Source organism: Gopherus evgoodei, chromosome 1 (assembly GCF_007399415.2).
Source record: "Gopherus evgoodei ecotype Sinaloan lineage chromosome 1, rGopEvg1_v1.p, whole genome shotgun sequence".
NCBI classification, from domain to species: domain Eukaryota; kingdom Metazoa; phylum Chordata; order Testudines; family Testudinidae; genus Gopherus; species Gopherus evgoodei.
Window position 1 is genome coordinate 270,118,842 of NC_044322.1, and position 16,266 is coordinate 270,135,107.

The 16,266-nt window shown below is 46.6% G+C and overlaps 1 protein-coding gene across 2 annotated transcripts in view; it reads right to left on the reverse strand.

Moving 5' to 3' along the window:
• Window positions 1-9,850, reverse strand: part of KCNJ4 (potassium inwardly rectifying channel subfamily J member 4) — a 34,999-nt gene extending 25,149 nt beyond the window's left edge. For both annotated transcript variants that reach the window (XM_030546288.1, XM_030546278.1), the window contains exon 1: window positions 9,445-9,850. The gene's annotated coding sequence lies outside the window, so the exon portion shown is untranslated. The remainder of the gene's footprint in view (window positions 1-9,444) is intronic.
• Window positions 9,851-16,266: the final 6,416 nt, after the last annotated feature.

The following is a 16,266-nucleotide window of genomic DNA, read 5'->3' on the forward strand; positions in this document are numbered from 1 at the left end:
TCTAGGGCCTGATTCATTGCACAATGCATGCTAGACTAAAAGAGTGCACGTTACAGCTAGTCCTCTCTAGAAGAGTGCCCTGAGAGACATACTCCCCTGTGCCCCCAGCACAAGTAAGGGGGCAGAGACCAAAACACCGTTCAGCTGCACCAGTGCTTCCGCTAATGTCCATGCAAAGTAGAGCATAATTTGACCCAGTAGTGCTGTTGGCTCAATCACCTTTTCAGGCATAAAACAGAATTCACATTTTGGTGGTGAAAACAGTGGATGTGGCCTTCTAAAAAGAGGACATTACATAGGTCAGTTCCTTTATTTGGTACCCTTGCCTCCAAAAGCAGCATAAAAATGGAATTAAGTTAAAACTGTTCACGAGAATTTTAAGTTGCATCTTCTCTGTGCCACACTCACAGGAGAAATTGTTTTTGCTGTTTATTAGTCGTATTACAGCAGAGCTGAGAGGCCAGGGCCCTGTTGTGCCAGGCCCTGTACAAACATAGAACAACATCTCAGGGTTTACAATCTAATATTGCCGCTGAAGAGTTTACAATCTAAGATTGCCGCTGGCTCTTTGGTTCTTGAGGGACGCTGAACATTGCTGGGATAGTCCACTGACAAATGGAAATAAGATACATTTGTGATAGGACAGTGACATTGATAGCGTATATTAAGGACTAGAACCACTGCTGGTGTAGCTCAAAATTGAATGAAGCTCTGCCTATTTACATCAGTGAAGGATCTGGCACTATATCTTTAATATATTCGGATGCTTCCAACAGGCTACTCTCTAGCTGACCCTAGTAATTCCATGTGCCTGTAGAAGTAGCCTCTTGAAGCTTAACATTCGTTATGGCCACTTTTTGTCTGTCTTGTCTGCTTAGATTGTAAACTTTTTGAGGGCAGGAACTGTCTTTCACTCTGTGTATATAGAGCATCTAGCATAACAGAGCCCTGATCACTGATCATCAATGACTAATAAATATGTTTATTGGGTAGGTAATTAGAAAAAAGACATTCATCTCACTCTTCCACACTGCTGAGAAAGGATGCCTCCTCTCCTGGGTAATCATGGTTTGCAGCACTAGCATTAGATCACAGACTGATACAACAGCATTAGTAGCAAAACATCAGCAAAGGATTAAGCAGACCCTAGCAGTATCATTGCACTTGTGATATGAACGTAACCCCTCCTCCATGCTGCAATGCAGTAAGAAATGGGAAAGTTACTTCCGCCCAGTTGCACCACACCTCAAAAATCATCGTAAGCCAGGTCACTAAGAGGCTGCAGAATTGCCCATTTATAAACAAGGGACTGATGATTTAGAGACAAGCAGCCATCTAATGATGACAGGCTGCTCAGTCCAGCTAAAGTAATATCACTAAATAATGCCACAGCATGGAAGAGCTGGCGTTTGCTGCGTTCAGATCACTACCACCTCCGTCTAGAATGTGCATGTTGTGGGCTATGTCCCAGCTGAGGTAACTAAGCGTGTTCACTGTGGAGGAGGGAGCGCAGTGCCCCTTGTCCCTTTTCATGCTACTCTCTGATCTGATGCACCATCACTGAAATGCAGCCACCTTTGGGCTGGAATGCAGCAGACACTCAGATTACATGTAACTCTACTGTGGCTTTTCCAACAGCATAGGGATTGCTGAGCCTACAGTTCCAGATTCAGCTAGAACAGACATGCACAGTAAAACCGTCAGTGATACTGTAGATGCAGCCCCTGTTAGGAACAGCACGTAGCAGCAATGTTTGTACACATTCTTCTTGTACACCTATGATTTACCTCCACTGTGATGGTTTATTATAATCTCTCCTGGGATTCTGGACTGCACTCCTATTTCCTACATGTTTATTGCCTTTGTACCTAGTTGTGCCAAGAGTATCACCTCCTACGACCTCTGTGCTACGCATAACATTTGAGCTGATTGCTATGTTTGCTGGCAACGTGATGTGTGTTGGGTCTCCAGAAACCATAAAAGAGGGTGTTTTCAGGATACATAAGCAAATGCTGTCTCACTTTAACTGTCACAGCTTCATGGAAGTACAACCCCAGGCTGCTACTCACGATGGAAATTCACACAGATTGAATGGGATAATGGGGGCAGATTATACTTTCCTATTTTGGAGTAATTTTTAGAATGCCTTTTCCAGAAACACTCTCCTTTACTCCAAAGGGCATAGTTTAACACACAAAGGGATAAGAAAGAAAGAAAGAAAGAAAGAAAGAAAGAAAGAAAGAAAGAAAGAAAGAAAGAAAGAAAGACAAAGTGGGTGAGGTAATATCTTTTGTTGGACCAACTTCTGTTGGTGAAAGAGACAAGCTTTTGATCTACAGAGAGCTCTTCTTCAGAGTGCTCAAGAATGTCGCAGCCAAATACAAGATGGAACAGATTGTTACGCATAAGGAGTTAACACACATTGCAAGAGGCCATTGAATGAGAAGTGAGCAACTTGTCTCTTTTACCAACAGAAGTTGGTCCAATCAAAGAGATTACCTCACCTACCTTGTATTTGTAATCGCCTGGGACCAATACAGCTACAACTACACAAAAAGAAAAAAAAAGAAAAGAAAAGAAAGTTTAACTAACTCTTAAAATATGGTTAACATCAGATCCTATGACATAACCAAAGTCTGAACTGCTCAGTCATTGTCAGGCCCAGTTTCAAAAGCAGCTTCTTCATTCTGCTATCAATGGGAAAGAATAAACAAAGAAACCAGCCCTCGGCCTTGATCCCCTCTGTGCACATGGGCTGGTGGAGGGATGGGGCCACTTGCAATGGCTGTGAACTGGAAGGGAGTAGAAGAAAGACAAAAAAGAGAAAGGCAGGGAAAGAGAGTGGAAGTGAGACAGAAAGGTAGAGTGGGCTGTCACGTCTATGCACAGGAATGAAAGGGAAGAGGCGAAAGTGACAGGACATTTGAGTGTGTTAAACTCCACCCTGCACCCAGAATGACCTCTCTTGCATCAGGGCTGGGAATGTCACAGTATCCATTAAGTGGCTTGCACATTCGGAGGTTGGCAGCCTATTGCCTCTGTGCTACATCCCATTGTCAGTGTGCGGGGATTACAGGTCAGTTTTTGTAAGTGAGTAGGGTGAGGGAAGTTGCCTTTTTCATGTTGCCACAAGAATGATTTGATCTCTGAAACATTTCAGGAGAAATGTTGCCACAGAAATAAACCTGCAGTTCAGAGTCACAGGGGCAGCTCCTCAGCAGCTGCCCATCACCCATTTACATCTGCTGAGGAGTTGCACTGTGGTTTCAAAACATTTGAACTTTTTAGTTTGGTTGCAAGATTCCTTGTCCCTCTGTGTTTTCACACAGTCATAGATTCCAAGGCCGGAGACACTGACACCATCTGGCTGACTTCCCATAGAACCCCTACCATAGAATTTCAGCCAGCAGTTCCTATGTCAAATTCAACAACTTATGGTTGAACTAGAGCATATGTTTTCAAACTGTGGGGCACTCCCCCCAGGGAGGTGTGACAAGGTTATCAGCTGGGGGGAGGGGAGCACCGGCGGTCTCAGGCATGGAGCCTGGTCCCAGCAGCTATCTGCCACAGCCACCAACCAGCAGCTACCTTCCTCTGCTGGGAAGGTCAGTGGGGACGCTGTGAGCAGAAAGCTAAAGGATGCAACTCGGGAATGCACACCCTGCTGCCAGACAGAACCTCCTCCAGACCCTGGCCCTTCATCACAGCCCCACAGCACAGATCCCTAACATAAGAACATAACATAAGAATGGCCTATCCCTGTCTGCTTTCCCCTGCCAGACAGAGCACCTTCCTGCCTGCGGCCCTTCAGCGCGACCCCTGGCACAGAGCCCCTGCCAGACACAGAGTGCAGGGGAAGTGGATGGACAGTGCTGAAGGATCTGGGGCACCGGCAGAGGGTTGTCACTGGCTGGGGGCAGTACTGATGGGTACAATCTCCAGCTCCCTTCTTGACCCTGGCCCTTCAGCATGGCCATTTTGCTTCCTGCACAGGGTCGGGAGCAAGACAGGCAGAGATACGGGTCCTGGCAGCTGAGACTACCTGACCATTGCAGAGAGTGGAAGACTTCCTCAACTGCCACATGGTGAGTACTCCCCACAACCCTATGGGTACCGGGCACGCTTTCTTGTCCCCTCACCCATCACCCCAATGAGTACAGGGTGCCCCTTCCCCCGAGAGAGGTGGAGCTGATAGGACATGACTCTCTAAAGTGGAGGCTCAGCAAAAAGAGTGTGGGAATCTCTTAACTAGAGCACATCTTTTAAGAAGACCTGCTGCCTTGATTTACCGTCTTTAAGTGATGGAGAAGCCTCCACATTCCTTGATAATCTGTGTCACTGGTTAATGACCCTTTCCAGGAAAGGTCTGCCCCTTTTTGTCTGATTCCAACTCCCAGCCATTGGATCTTGCTCAACCTTAGTGTATGAAATCAAAGAGCCCTCCACCACCTTTAAGCATGCACAGTCAGTATATTCTAATGCTGTTAACCTGTTGTCAAATAGTTTTGCAGGGTGGTGAGGAATGGGGAAATTTCTTCCCCTTAATTTTTACCATTCATAGAAAATCAGTGCTAGCAGGAGGCCGGGAAGCTAAACGTTTATGAATAAGGGATTGATCACTAAGACACAAGCAGCCGTCTATTGATCACAGGCTGCTCCGTTTGATTAAACTAATACAACTAAATAACGTCACAACATGGAAAAATTGGAGCTTGCTGAGGTCAGACTGCTATTAACCAGTCTGGAACGTGTATGAGTTAGGCTATGTGCCATGAGTGTAGGGCACAGGGGAGCACAGTGTCAATTGCTGTGTCCTTCTCCGTTTTCCTGGTACCCTCCAAAGTGATTTCACCACTGAAATGCAGCTGCCTCTGGGATGGAATGCAGCAGACACTTTGTATCTGTCACCTCATGCACCAGAGTCAAAAGGTGAGAAATGAAGAATAATTTCTCCATGTGAAACTGCAGGATGATTTACAATAGCTATTAGCCAAAAGGGAGTGGATCCACAGGGCGTGCATTGGCAGAGTAATAACCTGAGGACCTGGAAGAGATGCATGAAGGATCCCCCAGAACTGGAATAAGAACATAAGAACAGCCATACTGAGTCGGACCAAAGGTCCATTTATCCCAGTGTCCTGTCTTCTGACAGTGGTCAATGCCAGGTACCCCAGAGGGAATGAACAGAACAGGTAATCACCAAGTGATCCATCCCATTGCCCATTCCCAGCTTCTGGCAAAAAGAGGTTAGGGACAATATCCCTGCCTATCCTGGCTAATAGCCATTGATGGACCTATCCTCCATGAATTTATCTAGTTCTTTTTTTAACCATTATAGTCTTGGCCTTCACAACATCCTCTGGCAAGGAGTTCCACAGGTTGACTGTGCATTATGTGAAGAAATACTTCCTGTTTGTTTGTTTGTTTGTTTGTTTGTTTGTTTTAAACAAACAGGAGTTGTGAGGCAAAGCTGAGGAGCACTCACAGAGCTGTGGGGGGGGGGGAAGAAGAACTGAGGTGCATTGGCAAAGTGGAGTGCAAGGGGTTTTCACTGTGCAGTAACCTCTTGATTTCCTGAGCACCTCACACACATTTTACAGAAGATAGCTTTAATTTGAAAAAAGTGAGTTTTCCTTACAAATTACATGACGATGCTGTAAGGGGTGGGGTTTGGTTAGGGTGACCAGACAGCAAGTGTGAAAAATTGGGATGGGGGTGGGGAGTAATACGATCCCATATAAAAAAAGCCCCAAATATCAGGACTGTCCCTATAAAATTAGGACATCTGGTTATCCTAGGTTTGGTGCCTCTGCTAGTCTCAGAACTGAAACAACTGATCACATCAGTCCGTTTTGGCCTCCAAAGAGGAGAGGAGAAAAGAGGAGAGGAGAAGGGGGACAAAGAGAAAGGAGAAGGAAATAGAGCTCCCCCTCTCCAGCTCAACCCCATCTCCTCCCTCTGTCCCCTTCTTCTCTATCTCCTCCCATTCTCTCTCTTTCCTCTTCCCTCCTATCCCCACCAGAATAGCTCTCTCTTTAAAGAATGTGTGTCCCCCAGACAGTTATCAGCTACATGCAGTCATCAGCAGCTACATGCAGTATGCTGCACATTTTGATCACTCATCCCTTCTGGAGGCGCCATTTCCACTTACTAAATCAACCACGGGGCACATTTAAATTCTTTCTATGACAGCTAAACTCAGTATTAAGGAACCCCTCTATTTTGGAAACATTTAGTAAAACCTGGAGCCCCATATTCCACTGGATCACAAGGGGGCAGAACCCCCTATCACTTACTCCATGTTCTCACATAGTTCCCTCACCATGCAGCCAATCCTTCTAGCTTCCACCACACGGGCAGGATGAACGAGGTCTCATAACAAAGGGAAACCGAATGGATTTTGACTTCTATGTTTGTACAGCCCCTAGCACCATGGAACCCTGATTCATAATTAGCCCCTCTGGGAGCTATGGTAATGCAAATAATAAATAATATATGTGCAAGAATGGGGATGTTTCTTTCTTTGTCCAGCACCTGGGGCCCATCCAGATGGATCAACCATCATTTTAGACAGGAACCTGAGGAATGGAGGTTCCTGTGTGAGTGGGGAGAATGGGAGCTAGGCTGAGATCTCTCCATCCTGAGCTTGCTCCCAATAGAGATCTTCTCAGCAGAAAAACCTAACAGAGCAGATAGCTAGGAGCTCCATTAGCATGATGAGGACTGCTCATGTCTCATCAATCACATCCCTGCAGCACACCCAACCCGCCCCATTTTCACTCTGCCCCCTTGCAAGGGAGGCAGATGGTGCACAGGCTTCATACAGTACAGAGGCCAATATTCATTGCTTAACCTTACTTGCACCCAGGCATCACTAGCTTCTGCTCACAATCAGGCTGGCACACAATAACTTGGCACACTATGCTAGGCAAGGACTGACAGCATCCAGGCAAGGCTTGGGTTTAGACACACAAACACATTTGCACTCAGTTTGCACCAAATGGGCTTGACACACATCAACTCTGTCCCTTGTGCACAAAAAGTGCAGGGGGCCCAAATAGTCTTTGAGAAGGGGAGGGGCAGACAGCAGGGCCCCCGCTTGGGTAATGATGCAGTGAGAATAGAGCCCCCCCAACCCCCAATATCCACACACAGACTTCAAACAAGAGGAAATCAGAGCCCACCCCCTCAGAGCATGGTGTCCCAGGAAGCCTTTTTCCAAAGTCAGGAAACTTGAGATCACACAGCCCCGAATGTCTGCAATATAATGACACTGTACACGTGTGTGGACATAGATAGGTGAATTTAACAATTCTCCCCTCCACCCTTGGAAGCCGTGGGGATGGCATATGTGCATAAGGAAGAAACAAGCTGACTGTCACCACCGCTGGCCTCTGGCCCTGGTTCTCTCCCTCACCTGACCACACGGAACACCAGTTTTGACGTCATAGAATCATAGAGAGGTAAGGCTGGAAGGGCTCTCGAGAGGTCATCGAGTTCAGCTTCCTGCGCTGAGACAGGACCAGGTAAACCTAGAGCATCCCTGATAGGTGTTTGTTCAGCGTGGTCTGAAAAGAACCTCCAGTGACGGGGATTCCAGCATAGATTGCCACCCTCCTTCCACAGACCGCTGCCCATTTGGGAGGGTGAGAGCACATTCCATTGTTGATCAAATGAAAAAAAAATTACTCAATGGGATTTGAAGAGAAAACCCCAAAGGTTAATTCCTATATCCAGTCCCATCTGCTTTACACCTTGGAACAGAGCAGGCGAAGAGCCGATCCTGAAGGGAAGCTATTCTCTTTCCATCCTCCCAGCAAGGCCAGGGCACTTCAGAGAGGCCCCATCCATTTTAGCACCCATGTTAGCACTGTGCCTCATGGATTGGAAGGGGATGATTTTGTTTGCCATATGTCACCCATTCAAATACATTTCAGGCCAATCCCCACTCTCCTTGCACACCAAAGTCACTATCTCCTCACTGAAGTCAATAGGGCCGCTCAGCTGAGTAAAGCAAGTGGGATTTGGCTCTATAAGGTTGACGATGCAGTTTTTGTGCTGCTATAGCTGATCTTTCAGTCAGTACAACCCCTAGTGTGGATGCAGCTGCACCAATATAAATATAATATACTACAGTCACTTGCTTTGGTAAATTTCCAGGAATAAGCTATACCAGCATAAGCACCTTTATATCAGAATAATTGCGCCCATGGTGGGGATGGGGGTTGCATTGAACTAATGATGTCAGTTTCTCAACAGATACCACAGCACAAAAACTGTGCATAGACCAGCCCTTAGATGTCTCTCCTACTAGTCATTTGGGTCATTCAATACCAATACTTCCTGGGTATGTTAAATGGAATAATCTAACTGGGACATCAAGCCATGGCTGTCACCTCCTTCCTCCATCAATGATGTGGGAATGGATGGACTCTGGTGATGGAATACATCAGCTTCCTAGCAGAGGGAGCCTCTCTGAAATTTGCCCACTAATGAGGATGCAGTGTCCAATGTGTACAGGAGGGACCTCCAGAGTGTGGGGTGGCAGCAGGAGGTCACATGAGACATGCCAGGTCCACCCACACGCTCTGACAACACAACGCACTGTAGTGATGGATGCACTAGAAGCACAGGGAGAGGGAGAGATTAGATGAAACAGAGATTTTCCCCGGCATGTTGCTGGCTGCTTCTTCAGCTTCAAAGAAACTCAAGAGTTTGAAGCCACTTTAGACACTGCTTATTTGGGCTTCATTTCTGCCAATTAGATCAGCCACACAGACAATCAGTGACCTAGAAGAGGTTGGACAGAGGGGTGTGGGGTATCGATTATCAGTGCTGACAAGCTTCACAGAGCGAGAACCAGCATGTGCCCTGATGTGCCCGATTGAGCACATGCCCAAGGAATCCAGCTCCTCATCTCTAGACTTGATTAGGGAAATAGGGTGGAAAGGCACAGAGAAGACGTGGACGGTGCCAGCAATTGGGGGTGAGAGACGAAGGGAAAACAAAAACACACCCTATAAAGGGGAGCAGCCAACAAATTATTTGGGGACTTAACAATAAAAAGTCTCATAAATGTAACCAAAGTTGACATTCCAGGTCAAAAAAAGAGGGAAACTTATGGAACTTTAATTATATATATATGTGTTTTTGTGTGTATGTGTGTGTATATATATAAATCTTTACATATATAAAGACGTGTGTATATATGTCTATACACACTCATTCTTACACTTTATTTTCTATATATACACACACACATAGTTTTATATATACACACACACACACACATATATGCAGACATAAATACGTTTATATATATGCACACATACTTATACATATTATATATATTTGCATAGATCATTCATATGAAATTATGCATTATTAGCATAGCAAAAATCCTGAAAAATTATAATGAGGCTAATAACCATAATAATTTCTTACCCAGGTCCTGTGTTATTCCCTGTTTGAGTCCTGGAGAGCCAAAAGTCAGGGAAATGGAAAAGAGGGAGATTTCTCCATCCCACCATGAAATCTGTCACCGAGCCTGGATTTAAGGAATCTGGGGGGTCTCTCTCCTTTTAGTCTCTCTTTCTATCTCCTCTCTATTTTTCAAGTAGCTACTTCTTCCTCCTAAGAATTCCTTCTGGCATGCTCTAACTTTCCCTCATTTGTCTCTATCTCCTTCTCTTTCCTGCACTTTGTATCTCCCCCTTTTTAGCATTTTTTGTTTTGAGGAATTTCCATCCTTTATGAGCTTTATTTGTCTGCAGCTTGGCGATGAGTTCTTGGACTGGTTTCTCCCTTCTGTCTTTTTATCACCCTCTTTCTCTTTTTTTGTCTGGTTGTCGCTTTCCCGCCCCCCCCCCCCTCAGTTTGTCTCTTATTTTACAATCTCTCTATTCGCTCTTTTTCTCCATTCTATTTTTTCTCTCTCCTTCCTCCCTCTCACTCTCTCTCTCGGATTGCTATGCAGTCTGTAGCTAAGAAGTCAGTAACTCTCTGGTAGAATCCAACAGCTTTCTGCTACTTTAGCCCATCCTCACATGTGATCTCAGAGCCATAGATACACACTGCAGATGCAGAGATGGGGAGAGATGAGAGCGCAACCAAAAGCAATGGAAACACGAATGGGAACACATGCAGCTGGCGCTCAGATGCCCCAGGCATGTTTGCATGGAGCACAGTAGCCTGTAGAGGCTTGCCACACAGTCCATACCAGAAGGCAGAGAAATCCAGGTCCTTTTTTTTTCTTCTTCCCAGATGCTGCACCCAGCATCTAATCCAGGGCAGTACAGAAATCTCCCTCTAATTCGCCAGCTGTCACACTCTTCCAGAACTTTCTCCAAAGGTGCCGTGTGTCATCACTATTTTTGCTTGTCATTGGATTTGAAGCAGTTCCCAGTACTGGGTGATCCTACTGTAGATTTACAAACAATGTCCTTCCAGGGGTCCTCAGGGGCCTTCTGAGGATCTCTGTGGAGTTATTTCAGGGCCTGCTGTGATGCTGTGTCCCTCACCTGCTGAGCAATTCAGCCAGGAAAATACTCTCTAGGTCTCACCTCCCGGAAATGTCTCAGCTATTTTTCACAGGGCTGCTCCTCTAGCAGGCAACAGGGGCTTTGTGTCAGAGGAAAGCACAGGGGGTGCCCCTCATTTTCATATTAGAACAAGGTACAGGTAACAGGGCTCTCCCTTTAGCTACTCAGTATCCCTTAGGTGCTTGACCTTTGGGCTTCAGGGCCAGTTACTGGGAGGTTCTGGTCTCATTGAATTTCCTCAGCCAGAGGTTCCTAAACCCTTTCAGAACATGGATTACATCCTAATAAAACACTGTCTTGTGGACACCTCTTCTCCCATGAGTAATTCCACAGACCACCTCCCCTCTCACTGGCGATCAAACACCATCCCAGTGGCAGCCACAGCAGCACTTACATGGAACAGCAATATAGGGAAAGAGATGTGGTTTTAGCATCTTTCAGTGCAGTTTAGCAGCTGTAAAGAAGAAAAGCCAGCACCATGCAACCAGCTTGCTCTTTGCAGACCACCCACGAGAGCTCCAGAGAGCATAGTTCGCTTAGCCCTTGGATGGAAGACCTCCAAGGCACCTCAGATGATGCAAGAAGTGGTGTCAGTCAGTAGGGAGTGCTCTTCCCTCTGAGTTAGTACTGAACTCACACCAGCAGAGTGCTAGGAGCCTGCGGTTCAACTGTAAACACCACCTTTCAAATGAAACATACTGTCAAACCACTATTTGTGGCCATAAAGGTCCCATGATCCTTTCCCCAAGAGCTCTCGGTGCTGTCATAGTCCAGTTCCAGTTTGGGTAATTGTATTCTTGCTCCCTCATATCCCCTCTGTGGCTTCAGTTATTGGTGGTTGTTTCCCCCCCCGAAAACTGTTGTGTTGTTGTGCACTGCTCCATCTCAGAGGCAGCTACGCTTCAGAGATCCCAGCCTAGGAGAGAAAGTGCTTTGGGACCCTTCAGGAGTCAAGTCACTAGAAATGTGAATGGTGAAATTATTTTGATGATCAGGTCCTGTCTTCTCTCAGAACAGCTCTCCAGGTGCTTCCTTCACAGCAAGGCAACCAGGAAGGAAGGATGGGCTTGAGCTGGAGTGGGATTCAGGAGGTCTTGGCTATGCCACTAATTCCCTCTGTGACCTCGGGCAAGTCACTTCACCTCACTGTGCATTAATGCCCCATTTCTAGCATGAAGACAATTCTTCCGAGACTCATGGGAGGGGATGAGAGGATAAAACCCTTTAGTACTCATGAGGCGCTCAGCTACTACAGTGATGGGGGCCATATAAAACCCCCCAGTAGAATGAGAAGGCAACATTCTTCTTTTTTTTTAAGGGGGAGAAGATGAATCTTCTGGTATCCTGTTCTCCCCCTCCCTGGACATGACTCCCTCCCAAATGCCGTCACTGCCAATCTGACCTCAGCCATAGGTCAGGAATGGTGAGTAAAGAAAGGGAGAGACATGAGGCACAAACTCTTCACCCTCATCTCCCAAACAAGTGGCTGATTGTGCCTCCTCGGCCGTTCTCTATAGACTTAGCATTGCAGGACATATGGAATCTGCCAGCAGGGGGCATTGTGTGTTTTCTAGAGAGAACTTCACTGACCCACAATGGAGACAGTCTTCATTTAAATACACCTGGTTCACTCTCATCCTCTCCAGCCAGGGTCGGCTGAACCCCACGCTGCCAGCAGCAAACTGCTGGGTGAGGCAGCGGATGGCTACCTCTCCCCATCCCCGCCACTCTCCCCCAGCTGCTTTCTTTAATAAGCAGCATAGAATATTTTAGCACCTATGGAAAAACCACCACAGACGGTGGTGGCAGCCGTTGCTAGGGAGATGCTCCCAAAAATAGCCCCACTCCGCCAACCTTTCCTGCTGCTGCTGTGGGGATGGGGGAAGCAAAGGGAGGGAGGGAGGGGGGAGGAGGACGTGGTGCTCCCTGGAATGTGAGCTAACACACAGCCCGGCCCAAACTGAAGTTAACAGCCACACATGCCAAAGTGGCTTTTGATTTTGGGTGCTGTAGCCAGGCTCCTCTTTGGCCATGTCAGTCTCTGATGGAGGGAGTAGTTGGAGTATGTTTATCCTCCCTATAGGGGAACAGCCCTCTGCCTAGGAGAAGACTTTTCTCCCTGCTGCTTCATCCTTGTTGTCACTAGTTTTTTCTCTCTCCTCTCCCTCTAGCACCAGAAGAGGGGTTATTAAATGTGGCCCTGAATTGGACTCAGGTGTCTCTAATTCACCTGAAGTAACTTCTTTTCAGTTCATGGGGAAAAGAGCCTTCACCATTATAGGACGGATACACCTGCCTTTTACCACTCACTTACAGCTGCTCTGACTTGGTCACATCTTGGTCCCCAACTCCGGCTCAGCATTAGGGTCTCTGGCTACATGGGCCAGGAAACAGCATACTCATGACAGGCCATCAGCGTTGCCATGCTTGATTCCTGCCCTGTGCTGTGCCCCGATGTGGGAGGGTTGTAGCGAAAGGACCCATCATGTTACTCTCCCATTTGTTCTGGTTCATCCACTTCAGGAGAGCCTGGTCCGTAATGAGGGTAAACCTCTGTGCGAGCCAGTAGTACCACAGGGTTTCCATGGCCCACTGTACCACAAGACATCCCTTCTCCACCACACCATATTTTTGTTCTCTGGGAAGGAATTTTCTACTGAAGTACAAGACTGGGTGTTCTTCCTCTCCTTCTATTTGAGAGAAGCATGGCTCCCAACCCTACCTCGCAGGCATCCATTTGTAGTATGACCTTTTCAAAGTCTGTGGCTGCTAGAACTGGATGAGTGCAGAGGGCTGGCCTCAGATCCACAAAATCTTCTTCAGCCACACCAGCTCATTGTACTATATCTGGGCCTCTGGCCTTTATCAGATCTCTCAGAGGGTATGCCCTGGAGGCAAAGTGGGGAATGAATCACCTGTAATGCCCCTCTATTCCCAGGAATGCTCTCACCTGTTTCTTCCTGATCGGTCAAGACAAACTTTATATTGTCTCTACTTTGTTCAGATGGGGTTTCACTATGCCTCTCCCCACAATGTACCGGAGGTATTTGGCTTCCACTACCAATATTGCATATTTGGATGGCTTAGTGGTGAGACTTGCTTTCCTCAGGGTATCCAGTACTGCTTCCACCTTTTCCAGATGTATCTCCCAGTCTTGGCTGCAAATGATCACATTATCCAAGTAAACAGCTGCATACTTGGCATGTGGGCATACTAGCTTATTGATGAGGCATTGGAAGGTTGCTGGAGCCCCATGCAATCCAAAAGGGAGGACTATGTTCTGGTATTGGCTCTCTGATGTAAGAAAGACAGTCTTCTCTTTGGCCACCTCTGCCAGAGGGATTTGCCAATATCCTTTCGTCAAGTTGACGGTAGACAAAAATATTGTTTTTCCCAACTGGTCTACTAGCCTGTGTATTTGAGGAATGAGTAAGCATTGAACTAGGACATTTTATTTAATTTTCGGAAGTCACTACAGAACCTCATGGTACCATCTGGTTTAGGTACGAGAACAACTGGACTGGGCCACTGACTATGGGACACTTTAATGACTCCCAGTTCCAGCATTTTCAGCTTCTGTACTGATCTTTTCGCCACAGGGATTTGGTATGGTTAATTCTTCACCTTTACTTCTGGATCCACGATGACGTGGTGATGAGCTTCCATGGTTCTGCCTGACTTCCCTGAGAACACATTGTGATTTCGCTTAATCATCTTGACCACTTCTGTACATTGTTCAGGGTTCAATGTGGGGCATATTTTACACATCCCTACTGTTTATCTTCCTGAAGTGATGTCTCTAGGGCAACCATATAAGCTCCTCTGTCTTGCCAGGGCTTTAACAGGTTGACGTGGTAGATTTGCTTCTGCTTTCAGTGATCAGGTGTCAAATCTTATAGTCAACCTCCCCTCTGTTACTTTGTATGACCCCTGCCATCTGGTCAAGAGCTTGCTTTCCACAGTGGGCACCAGCACCATTATCTAATCTCCTATCTGGCATTTCCATACCTTCACTTGACAATTATAATAGGCCTGTTGGGCCTTTTGTGCTCTCCTCCCCTCCCAACTTGCACTATGGGGATGACTTTGGCTATTCTGTCCTGCATCTGCATCACGTGTTCAATGACATCTTCCCTGACTAGTCTATTCCACCCAGTCATCCTTGGCAATGTTCAATATGCCCTGGGGATGGTTACCATATAGCAACATGAAGCAGGGAAATGCCTGTGGAAGCCTGGGAAACCTCCCTTATAGCAAACATCAGGTAGAGTAGCAAGTTATTCCAATTTTTCCATCTTGGCTTAGTATCTGAGATAAAATTTGGATTAACTCCTTTGCTATCCTCTTGGACATTGTGTTTCACAGGGGTACAGCTTCCGGGTACTGGGCAGCATAGTCCAGAATCATGAGCATAGCCAGATGACCTTGGGGTGATTTCTCCAGCAGACCTATCAGGCCCACTATCCTCTCAAATTAGACTTCAGTAATTAGTAGGGGTACTAAAAGGGCCCTTGTGTGAGGGTGTGGGCTGTGCAATTGGCATTTAGGGCAGGAGGTGCAATAGCATTGAACCTCCATATAGATTCCTGGTGAAAAAAACCTTCATGGGATTCTATCCAGTGTTTTATCCACCCCCAAATGTCCCCTGAACAAGTGACTATGCGCTAAGTCTAATACGGCCTTTCTGGGTCCTCAGGGTACTACTAAAAGCTGCTGCAGTTCTTGGTCCTGTAGTCAGACTAGTCTATATAACAGGTCCTTTTTTCAAAATCACAAAGTAAGGCCCTGCACCTTTGGGTTTCTCCTCTACTGGGACCCCACTTGCCTCACCGAGTTCTTTTCTAATATTTCAGTATATGGTGTCATTGGCCTGGTCCTGCCCAAAATTCTTATACAAGGGAACAATATGTCCAAACTCAAGGGAGACTATTTTATTTTCACCTCCAGGACTGGTCTCTGTGGAAGTTGGCCCAACCTCCAGTTCAACAACAGTCCAAGTTGCCTCCCCACAGGCTGAATGAGATCAGTTACCAATAAGCACCACCTTTTGATTCTGGGGTCTGCCCTCCTTTCTCATTTAGTCTTCCAGGATTTACTAGATGCTGAAAGCACGTCTGGGGCTGATTCAGAGAAGATGGAAAGTGGTCTATTTACTGGAGTCATGATATCAGCAGCGGGCTACTACATTCCCTCAATCAATCTACTGGGAGTAGATTTCCAGACCCTGGGAAGTCTCATCCTACAAGCATGTGGTATAGAAGTTTAGGAATTACAACTGCTGTCTGACTTGCTGTACTTCCCTGAACCTCTATTTGTATAGGAATGGATGGGTAATAACTAATTGTCCTGTGTATGCAGGTTATTCCTGTGTGTTTGGCCTGAGACACTGGTGTGACGAAGTGGGGGATTTTCTTGATTTTCTTTGTTTTTCCAATGGTTTGCATGCAGAGGGGGTGAGACTCAGTTTCCCTGGGTGTTACTGGTTTGACAAGCTGAGGGGAGAGGGAGTTTATTGTTACAGAGGACTGGTGAGGGTACTTGGGACCTCAGCCAATGGCCTGGAGGATGGATACCCCAGCAACTGGTGACCTGGTGATCTGGATGCTCAGCTTAGGAGCCACAGCTGGTTCTGGCTAGTGGGAGGACAATGGGCTGTGAAGAGAGGACCCTGGTGACCTAATAAGCCGGTTCCAGCCAGAGGAGGCCAGAGGACAGAAGAGGGGAG